The following is a 12,136-nucleotide window of genomic DNA, read 5'->3' on the forward strand; positions in this document are numbered from 1 at the left end:
TTTCAGAAGGTAACTACAGTGCCCAGTAAACGTGGGTCCTGATTTGTAGTGGTCTCTGTGGCAACAGAACTAATTCCTGACTCTCAGCTTGCCATGCGAGTTTTATTCATCATAGATGCATAAATGTTCACAGTAGGAAAAAAATGATCTGCTCTGACTTTAAATTTCTGACATCTAGCTTAATTCTTGATGCCTTCTAATTTGCTCACCGACGTCTCTTTTTATCCTGAATAGCACTCAAATTTACAGTCTAGTATCAGTTCTTGAATCCATTCCTAATTTAGACCATAACTCCATTGCATGTCTTCGTTCATAAAAACCATCCATTTTTTTTCAGTATTCCCTATATCTCTCTCTTCACTTCAGTAGCTTTACTGTAGACTTTTTACCCTTTTGTCCACATCTTTTCTGAATGTGCAATGCACAAAACCACACACAGTACCTGAGGACTTAGCAGTGCTAAGTAGGTCAGAAAGGCTGCTTTCTGAGCCCAGTAGATGGTACTCCTGTTTAGGTAGTTCAATAAAATATTTGCTAGTTTTGCAGCAGAGTGATGTTGCTGACAAACACAAGCTGATTGAGCCAAAATACTGTAAATACACTACAGAAAATGATACTATAGTAGGCAAAAGAGATGACCTAGACAAGCTCATTGATATTCTTCATATTTTTCCTCTGTATTATGAATATATATTAATATATATGTGAACTATAACTATATTCTGGTTTATATCTAATCCTATTCATATTGAAGTTTTGCAATAAACCCTTATTGACTTCAGCATCAATGGGAATTGGTTTGCTATTTCTGTTGATGATGTAGAGGCATTTAGTCATACTTTTCATTTTACAGTGTATTTGCAATGAACCATAGATACATCCATATAAGATGTTAAGAAGGCATCAAACTCATTGCTTTCATTGTCACAAATATAAGTCATTGCTCTTTCAACTAAGCAGAATGCTGTTACTAGAAATTAGCAGTGTAAAGAAGGCCACGCACCACAGGGAGATGCAATCATGGGCTTCACAGGTATTTATCTTGGAATACTTATTATTTTAAATCGCTTTTAAAATTAAGCAAAAGAACTCAGAATGTCTTTTACGGTTTTTTAAATCTTACTTCACTATGTTATACATTCCCCAGAGCAACAAGAAAGCTCTTCGCTTTCTACTTAGACTCTCACCTCTCTTTTCCAACCAACTACAAAGAGATTCAACACAATCTGAATCTTAGAGATTAAAAGACTGATTCACCATTTTCTAAGAGGAAGAATCTTGCTCTCATAGGAGGATCATGGGTTGATTTGGAATACCTGTCAACCACAAAGGAAATCTCTGGAAACAAAATAACTGCGAAAATTGCAAACCTATTTACGAATTCCTTAACATTTTGTCTATACTGTAACACAACAATGATTTTTGACCCTAGTAGCTTTACCCAGCACAGGCAAACAAGCTTTGAATTATTGCTGTGCTGCAACGTAACAATTCTATTGCTCTGACCCTTGGTGTCTTGCAAAATACAGTCGAACAATAATTGTCAATCCTTCCTATACAATGTGTTAGATTTGACAGAGGTCAGCATTAGCTACAAGACCTTTGGCTGGTGCTCAAAGAGGTAATATCTCTTCTCTAGTTCAGTTGATAAAATGTTAAATAGAATCAATGTTAGCCATGCTTTTGTAGGGATAGAGATAAAAACAGTTTTTACACTGTAACATGGTTTTTAATAGAAAAGAGATGACAGTATTTCTCAAAGTGATTTGGTAAATATACTATTTAAACGTCAAAAGTTTTGATTTTTCTAAAGAGAAATGGCATAATTCTTCCAATTTGCAGTGTGATTAATTTAACAAGGCTTTGCCATGTGCAGAAAATAGAGGATTTTGTTACAGATCTTACATGAGTAATATATGAAGGAAAAAGACTGACTCAAAGACATTTTGTGTCAGCATGTGATTTGTCTAAAGCAGTACATAATCTGACATGGAAATAAAATGCATCAGCATGGTAAATACTCCTCTTTGGCACTATGGAGGAGCTGATGGCAAGGTCAGCAGTTGCTGCTTCTAAGCTCGTCACGTTGTAAGCAGTTGGTAGTTAACATTTAGTTTCAGTCAAAGCCTGAGTCTTCTATCTGTCATATCTGAGCATTTTGATTGAAAAAGTTTAAGAGAAAGACAGATATGGCATGAGGCAGTACTCTGTATGTAAGTGGGAAATCAGACTTCTAGACCAGAAAGAAAAACTGGCATATAAGAGGAAAGCACACATTTCTGTAATTCAATTTAATAAAATTATTCCTTCCAGTGTATTTCTAGGCAGTGCACATAAAAATGGATAATGCTCAAATAAACAGCAACAAAAAAGACTCCTTGTGATTACTTTAAATGTGTTCCTTAGTCTCTACCCATATAAAACTAGATGTGAATGACACAAACCTTTACTTTCCACTTCTGCTGCATGTTGCTGAACCTACTATTTTGACTATGCTTTCAGCTCAGGTTCATGGAAACTGAAGCAAAGAAAAGCCATTTTTCAGTCAAGATGCTGTCTGTAAGAAAACAGGTACTTCACAAGGCAACAATTTGACAGTGAGATTGAAAATCCATCATGATCTTCATGTTAAAGATAAAACCAAGAAATGCTTGAATCCCTGGAATCCAAACCTTTGGAAGATTTTCCTGCAGAGCATTTGGGAATTTTCTGTGTTCTGTGACACTGAAGGTCCCAAGCATTTCTTTGTTAGAACATTGAAGACAAGCGCATCTTCAGGGCAGCAAGCAGAACAAGGTGAACAAGCTGGAAAACAACCACTTGGAAGATCTTTCAGGTTTTGAGAAGCATTTGTATTATGTTTATTCACATCAAATACACCTCAATTGGCAAGCTGTGTTACTCATTGCAATGCAGATGTTGGCAGAGTAAAACACTATTTGTGCTGAGTCTGTATGGCAGAATTTAGGCATCACTTCAGCTCTGTTTGCCTCCCACATCTTGCCCCACTCCTGTCCCTGTCTGTGTTCCTGTCCTCATCCCTGTCCCTGTCCCTGCTTCCTTCATCTTAATTTTCTGCAAACCTGCCAGTGACTGGGGCACTGTCTTTGCTGATACAAAAGTCTGGTTCTACAGCAAAATAACAAAGAAGTTAATTATCTAATGGCAAAATGTGATGGAAACAAAAGGCCCTTGCAATGTTTGCTGAAAGATACTTGCTGGAGTTCAGCTGTCTGCATCCTTCAATCCCCCACCTCCTCCCTTGGCCCAGTTTGGCTCACCTAGTTTTTGCTTTGCAACAAATCTCCCAGGCCTTCAGTGCACTGTCAGTGGTGTACTTGTAGGGTTTTTTAAGATAGTATACCTAAGACACTGTAATCATGAATAATCACCCTCGGTCTTGGTAAGCTGGTCTCTGATTGTGAATTTTAAAAGAAGGTTGTGAAACACTTTATCTGACACTGAATATTGAATAGTAAGTATTTGCCTCAGAAATTAAATGCTGACCTACAACTCATGGAATAGAAGAGCAGTAGTACGGTTGTTGGCCTCCCTGTCCTAAGAAAATTATTCATGTTTCAGAGGCTTATGTTTCAAATCAGAACAATCACCAGTAAATTTGTCACAAAAGAGTTTGGGTGCAAACATAGTAATGGCTAAAGAATTCAGTTTCATTTGATAAACAAGAGAATAAGCAAACAATCCTTCAGCAAAGGAACTTTAGAAGCAGACAGGAAAAGTAAGTAAAGGTGAAAGCAGGGGGAAATATAGCTGAACATTTCAAATTTGTTGGAGAAAATAAAAAAAAAAAAAAAAAAAAGAAAAAAACAAGCCAACCCCTTGAATGTTGGCTAAATATGTTGTGTGGAAAGAGGTTACAGTGAGCACAAGCATTTATTTTCAAACAGTATGGGAGACAGGTTTGTGAAGCAAAGCAATCTGTAACTAGTCCTTTTTTTCTCCTTCCTACATTTCCAAAAGAAGAGCCCAGTGCCAAACCAGCTATCTATCCTCCTGCCTCTAAACAGGCACCTGGCAATTACCGCTCTGCAAAGGTGCTGGGTTCCCTTTGTGGCTGTATGTGAAAAAAGCAAAATACCCACTTTCATCTTTGTGTCTGAGTGCATTTGTACTACACACGTACACGGAATTTTTCTACAAAGACAGGAAGATGAGGTCTGTTTTTTTCATCATGCATTTGAAAGTGAACTGTCACTGTGGGCACAGGGCTTTGTAAGCATGTGAGCAGCTGCACCCCTGTTCTTGGCCTCACACACTCATTTCCGAAGAGCCCAGTGCACTGAGCAAATATGTACATTTTAGTATTAATGCTACTAGAGTCTGTACGCTGGTGTTTGTACATACATATTTGTGCAATTACCAACAGAGCTGCTGAGAGGTAGGGAGAAGAAACACTGAAGCAGAAGAAAGTCTGTAACACAATTGCAAAGTCTAGCAACACAATTTAGTAAACTGTATGAAGCATGGCGTTCAGCACTCAGGAAAACGCCCAGATATTCAGTTCCTTATCTAAAGCATGTCCAAACTATCTGCACTCCTTGAGTCTGCAATTGGAAATTGGACAAGACAGGCTTTTCTGGTATTGCCTGTTTCTGGCTGAGACAGATAGGGGCTGATAGCATCTTTCTTTACACACTTCTGCAGCTCAGTTAGCTGTCCCAGGCTAACCAAGAAGTGCGGTGATGTGCAAGAGAGATACTGAAGGCCAAGATTAACTTTGGCAGGCCCTTGATGTTGCTCCCAGTGGAGGTCCAGTCCTGTGTGCCCCTTTGTGTGAGGGGTGCAGCCAGTCTGTGCTCCCAAAATATCTCCTTCCGATCCAGCGGTGAGGATGCAAGGACAGCTGTGTGGTCTTTCTCAGTGCTGCCTTTGCAGAAGGTGGGTAACCCATGGATTTGTATCTTTGATGACTTCTACATAACCAAGGCAACAATGGAAAAATAAAAGCAGTGGATTCTAAAGATACCAAACCCATCACCACTTGTAGGCTTCACTCCTGGAGTGCCTTCTTGTATCAGAAAATGCCAAAACTGAGCTTTTGCAGCATTTTACTTAATACGGGAGGATGCAAACCCTGATGCGGACTCCTCAGAGCTTGGGAAGAACACCCACCCTAATTTAGATGAAAGTTGTCTGGCCTAAAGAAACCAGAAGAAAAAAGGCAGTGGTTGTTCACAGTATTGAGGAAAAAAGAGGAACAAAAAACAAAAAAACAAAAACAAAAACAAACAAACAAAAAAAACAAACGAGAGCTTGAATTTGTTTGCCTTGAATTCATTTTCATTTGTAGGTAGATGTATTTGCAAGAAACAAATTGATTCTTCATAATGTTAAAAGCAAGAAGCCACATTAAATGATTGAAAACAAGATTACAGAATAAACACTGATCTACTTTCTGCTTTTACAGCACATTAGTAAAGAAATAGAACAAGTGTTTTGTTTGGTGTAGGTTTTACTTTAACCAGAAAAATGGACATTCTCAAGGCTAAGGTGAAGAAAACAGATAAAATTGCTTGGTATTATGAAGAAGGGGGATGGGCTATATAGAGTGATCATAAATAGCAGAAAGTATTGATTAGTGATGGTGAAATATCAGTGAACTCTGCAAAGCACTTTGAGTTACATCCTTGTCTTTGATTAGGTTCAAATGTTAAACTTAATCTGTAAACCTTTAAATGGGAATCAGACCCAAGAGTCTTAAAGACCTGAGGTTTCAGAAAACAACCACTGAGTTTGATCCAAATGACAGACCAAAATTGCAGATGAGGACTTCATATCACTAGACATGGAAAAGAAATTAAAAATCAATTAACACTTTTTAGCCATTCTTTCCCCTCATGAATATTAATGAGTGGGTAAGAGGAATAGTAGTGTCTGGAGAATTTGTTTTATTAAAACTGTATGCAGTCAAAAGCTTCTTCTGTTCCAAGCTTTTTAAAAAAATATTTAATATATTATAAATATTAGACTAAACCTAAAAAAAAAAAAAAGAGGTTTTTGCATTTCCTGCAAATTATCTTCTTTCTTATAGAAAAGGCTTTAGGCTGCTGTGTTTCTCTTGGGGGGAAGCTTGTTTTGTTAAAAACAAAACACAGAGTTTTCACCCAATTTCTTACAGGGCCAGCTCAGATATTCAGCATTTTTTCAAGGACAGCCTTTTTTTAATGACAGCCTTCCTAATTCTTAAGTAAATGGAGTTTTCTCTGGTTTCTTGGTCCACTTGGGAGGTGGGTACTGACACTCTGGATCAGCTGCTGGCAGTGAGGGCTGCATTGTAATGCAGAACAAATGAGGGCTGGATACATGCCCTCATCGTATTCAGCCGCCACTGCTGCCACTTACAATTACAAAGGACAAGAGCAGGAGACACTTCAGCAGCGGGGAAGCATGACCTGCGAGCTGCAGCTCATTTCGCACTGCACTTATTCAATACAGCACTGCCCTATAATTTCCTATAGCATTGTTATCTGTTAGCCGTTTACACAGTCACACCTTCATTATGTCCCCTGTTGCCAGCGCTGGCTGCTTGTCACATCGATTGATTGCACTCGAGCTGCAATTTGCATGGATCCCTCGTGATTGTCCTCAGACAGGCTGATAGCCCTTATGGGGACTAATATCCCTTGCAGGGGCTGATAACGCTGCCAGGGACTGAAACCTCTTATAGGGGCTGATACCCCTGCCAGGGACAAAAATCCATGCCAGGAACTCATACCCCTTATATGGACTCATACCCCATATATGTACTGATGCATCTTATCAGGACAATTAGTCCTGCCAAGGCCTGTTAGCCGTTGCTGAAGGCTGATACCCTTTGTAGGGACTGATAACCCTTTTGGGCAGTGGTGCCCCTTATAGGCACTGACGTCCCTTATAGAGATTGATGTCCTTAGAGGGACCACTTCCAGGGACTGATACCCACTGGAGGTACTGCTGCCCCTGACCCGGACAGGGCTGACGCACCTGACAGGGAACGATGTTCCTTTTGAGGGCTCAACAATCAGCAGAACCTCACAGAGGGCTCTGAGCAGCAACCTCCCCAGCAGCTGGCAGCCCCAGGCAAGGATCCTAATAACCCCATGGGAAACCTCCTACCTGAGGATCTCAGAAAGACTGTCTCTGTCCAGAGCAAGCACAATACTTAGTAAATTCAAGTCATTGTGGTTACCTCACTGAGAGCCACAAGTAACTCGATACCCAAATCCCTCTGCCAACGGTATGGCATTAATCTCTACAATTATCTGGTGGGTGTTTTAATGCAGAGGCCTGAAGAAAGACTGAGACACAGAGAACAAGAAGGAGAAATTGTGTTAGACGAATGCCAGTGTTGTCTATATTGCACCAAGTTTTCTGTTTCCCTGTCGTAATGAAAGAGAAACTACCAAAGCATGTGTGTCTGTGAATCTGAGGGTGTTTCCCACAAATGGAAGCTCATCGGCAGGCACACACAAGGAAAATAACAGCCCACAGCTGCAGGTAGTATGTTCTGAACTCGGGATGCTGTGCTCTGAACATACATGTGTATGTGTGAACCTATAATAAGATACGAGTATTTTGCTGGAACCAAATGCTCAATTCCACTCATGTCTAAGTTAGTAGTTGTCTGCTGTCTTTGGCTGGAAGCAGGAGTGGATCTGACATCAGAAGTAGCTGAAGATCTCTGTCTAAAAACTGTTTAAGTAGGCGCACAAGCAAAGGACAACAAGGTGATCAGATGGGGCTGAGAGAAGCACTAATTGTCACATTCTAGGAAGAGTATAAATAGCTTCTTGAAAGGTTTGGTGATTCATTTGCCCTTTCTTCTCCCACACCTTTGTGTTTCAGGGAGAGGTTTTGTGAGATTTTGGCCGCAGAAAGAAGGAATCCAAGCTATCTGAACCAACGATGGTAGCTCAGCTGGATAACAAAATCCTCACATTACTGCAGAGCAGGCAACTACGCAAACCTTTTCAAATCCTCTCCACAAGTAGAGTGCAGATAAAAGCAGGCAGCAAAATGTTTCTGAAATTATCTGTGATGGAGTAAAATCATGCATCATTTCATGAGGGATGCTGAATCAATGCTTATTACTAACAAGTAAGGTGTTTAAATCTTTCACTGGGTATAAGAAGAAAAGGAAGAAGTGTCTGAGATGAGCACAGTAAATTGTAACATGATTTAAAAATAGATCCATCTTAATTATTATTATTTTAAATTGTAATACATATATTCCTGATCATTCTCTATCCCTTTCTTTCAGTTTATGACACTGATTAATGTACTAGACCATTCACTTCATTTGCGTTTGGTCTTCTCTTTTTCTCTTGCTGTCACACAGAGCATTTTAAAGAAATGACACCAGAGCATATGAAAGTCACAGCTTGCAGAAAACCAATCTAATCCCAGTAAAATGTTGGTAATCGAGAATTTTACCTCTGTCTTCAGTGGGGGAAAAGTCAGGTAGCCAAGCCTAAAAACGAGAACTAGTAGAGATACTTTTAAGAATTAATTCTGTAAAAACACCAAGCATGCCTCAGTTTGGTGTTAAACATTATAGTTTAAACATTAACTAATACGTAACTATTCTCATTGCAGAAATTTTCAGTATCTGCAGTAATGTAAAGCGTTATATTTTTATTTATTTTTCCATCGAAGCAGATGATATAAACTCACAGCTTGTTACATAAAGTTATGCCTGGAGTTGTTGTCTTGGTTGGATTTTTTTTGTGAAGTATTACACTTCTATTCCCAGTCAGAAGGTCATGAAAGTCATAATACAACCCAGACACTTACCTTTCACTGTTCCTGCAATATAGAACAATACAGCATCGCTTTAAAAATTTACAGCTAAGTTCAAGGCCAAAGGAACCAACTAAGCCCATGCAAGCAGCAGAGCAGAGGGGTTGTGAGGAGAGGTCATCTATATGTCAGTGGTAACATAAAGTGCAGGCGATGGAGACAGGGCCAGCTGCTCACCCATGTTTTGAAACCGCACACAGATAATATTGCACGTGGCTACCTGAATTTCAACAGCCACTAATATTTATCTTTTTAAAAGGAGTCTGAAAATGGCTAACTTAAAAGGAAGGCACAAATGAAAAATGTGCTGTACTGTGTGTGGGCTTCTCAGACAACAGCAGAGCTCATCCTGATACAAATCTGGCCACAATTTCAATCTCTCTGCATGAGCAGTCACTCAGGCAGATGAAGGAGAGAGGAAGAATCCTGTTAAAACTTCCTAAAGTCCTGATGGGCTCTGGGTCAGGCTATCAGCATGAAATACGATTTTGACCCAAATTGTCCTCTGAGCTCAAGGAAACTACACTCCCAGCCTTCTATCTCAGTATGATTAAGGAGGCATCGTGTACAATAAACTCCACTCTAAATAATGATTTTTCAATATTTGTACTTTTACCCAAAAGTTTTTATGTGAGTTGTTTAAATCCAAGAACAATGGTGAAGATAAAAGAGCAAGAAAGCTTTCTTGTGCTATTTCAGTATTTGCTGAAACTAATAATTCAGTGTCATATGTGATGATGTAGTGAGTCAGCAAACATGAAATATCTCTGGGGAGCTCTTTGTTCTGCTATTTTTTTCCACACAGTGCTTCTGGTTGTCAACAGGAAAACATAAAATAAATTTTCAGAGTCTAAATAAAGCATCTTAGATATGATCCTAATACTTCATGCTGGAAAAAAAAAAAAAAGAAAAAAGAAAAAAGAAAAAAGAAAAAAGAAAAATAATTTTTTTTTAAAAAAAGGAAGAGAATTAAGTCAAGCACTGATATATAATTTTCTTTAACTGTTTTCCCCTTTGATAAAGATGTAACAGGAATCTTGAGAATTTGTAGAGGATGTTTATTGAAATGGTTCTATAAATGGAAACAGACATTTTATAACCCAGCATTCAGGAGAATATTTGGTATTTTACATTGATGTCATTTCACCCTTCCTCTCCTCTGTCCCTCTTTCACTTTTAAATTGGATTTGGTTTCTAACTAAATCTAGGGAGAAACAAGCCACAGCCATCAAATTTTACCTATTTTTATGACAAGGCTTACTCTTACCAGTTTTGGCTTGTTTTAGTATTCAAAGAAATGTTGAGAAATCTGACATTGACCAAGGTTGACTCAATATTCAGTTCACCCGTAGGAAAAGAGGAGGGTATTTCCAAAATAAACTTGGTGCTACCATTTGGAGGTCTGTCTTTATCCAATTGTGTGCCAAGGACTGCAGGGTGACAAGACTCTTCACTTAGGTCTTCACCCAAGTTAAGTGTCAAAATTAGGTGGGAAGAATCCAGACTTAAGTATCCAGTCTTGTGGTTAAATAACAGATTTAAAACTGTATTTCCACTGAATCTTTCCCTGCCATTAAGCCTGGTAGAGTTCACATCTTCCAATGTTATTCAGAAACTGTCCAGCAGTAAAGAGAAGTTCATTATTTTAAAATAACTCATGTCAGTTTGGCTAAGGTTTTATTTGATACAGCACTTGTGTTTTAAGGCTTCAGTGGCTGCCTGTCACTGTCATCCTGATGTAAAACTGATCTTTACTCATATGACACATAGAAATTAATGCCTGAATGTAGATTCAGTGGCAAAAACTAAGGGAAGAAGGTTTTGGACAAAGAACGGAGGCAAAAACTTTAAACTGAAGGGCTCCACAGCTATTAGTAATTAACACAGAAACTGACAGACCCACCATGTCACTAGGGAATTATTATGAAGTATAATGAGTTTATCTGTTTCTTATATGGAGGGAAGGTTCAGGATTTACCACCAAGATGGACTCTGGGCTCCAACAGGTTTACCTGGTGTCTTAATATCTTTGATTTCCATCTCTTTGCTGGTTTGGTTTGCTGAACCATCCAGAGATATCAGATCATTCTTTGGGACTTCTGGACTGAGGGAGACACACAGACTAATTACTGCTTTGTCTGTCTCTCTTGATACCTCCATTTGATGCATGTTTTGGATCTGTCATCTATCTTTGCTGCTGCTCAAGTTTCTCTGACTTGTCTGTGAAACCTGGGTGGGGTAAACACCATTCTCCTTCAGTGGCTCCATTGTTGTAAAAGACCTACTCTGCAGACAGAGGCTTCCCTTTCCTGAGGACTATCTGAGATTAGAATGTGGATGAGGGAAAATCAGTTGTAGTGCAGGAGGAATAAAATTAAGGTGAAACTGACATAGGAGGTAGAGGATAAACCTATAAGAGTATTGACTGCATTGGATAATACCTTCCCCTTATTCAAGATAATTCAAGTTTATTTTTTCATAGAATCATAGAGTCATAGAATGGTTTGCGGTGGGAAGGAACCTTGAAGATCATCTAGTTTCAATTCTCCTGCCTTCCACTAGACCAGGTTGCTCAAAGACCCATCCAACCTGACCTTGAACACTTCCAGGGGTGGGGTATCCACAACTTCTCTGAGCAGCCTGTTCCAGTGCCTCACTACCATCATGGTGCATGATTTATTCTTTAGATCTAATCTAAATTTACCCTCTTTAGTTTAAAACCTCTAACAAGGTCAGTGACTGGTGCGGGAGGTTTAAAGGAAAAGGCTGTCATAATAAACATATGTATGGCTGCAAACGTAAACTTTAGTCAAATTATATTTCTATAATAACTTCTTTAAACTCTAACACATTATATTACTGAAATAATGTTTTACAATAACCGTGCTGTAGTATTTTTCAGTACTGCCTTCTTTCTCTACAATGCAGTTACTGCATGATTACACTATAAAACATTTTTAGAGTCCCAGAGAAGTTGGTTAAGGTTCTCATGACATAGACTAGCAGCATTCATTTTAGAAGATGGTAGAGTCTTTCATCAAAAACTTTACAAGTCTTTGTAAACCACATGGCTGCTAGGGAGAGAATTTATTCATCATTTAATTTTCGGAAAATTTCCAAACTGAAAAGATTAGGGCGAAAAGCATATTTTACGCAAGCAGCCCCTGGTCACTTTAGCTTTCCTTAATCCCCTGCAGTAAGCATTTGCATCTGTATTTTACTGATGAAAAAGCTGTCAGCACAGAGAAATGAAGGTCTTCATTTTTAAGTGTGGTCACTGTTTTGGACAATTCTCTTTGCAGGTGCCAGGTTTCCCAGCCTGAGGCAACTGCGTGAT

This window comes from Patagioenas fasciata, chromosome 2, assembly GCF_037038585.1.
Source record: "Patagioenas fasciata isolate bPatFas1 chromosome 2, bPatFas1.hap1, whole genome shotgun sequence".
In the NCBI taxonomy this organism is placed as follows: domain Eukaryota; kingdom Metazoa; phylum Chordata; class Aves; order Columbiformes; family Columbidae; genus Patagioenas; species Patagioenas fasciata.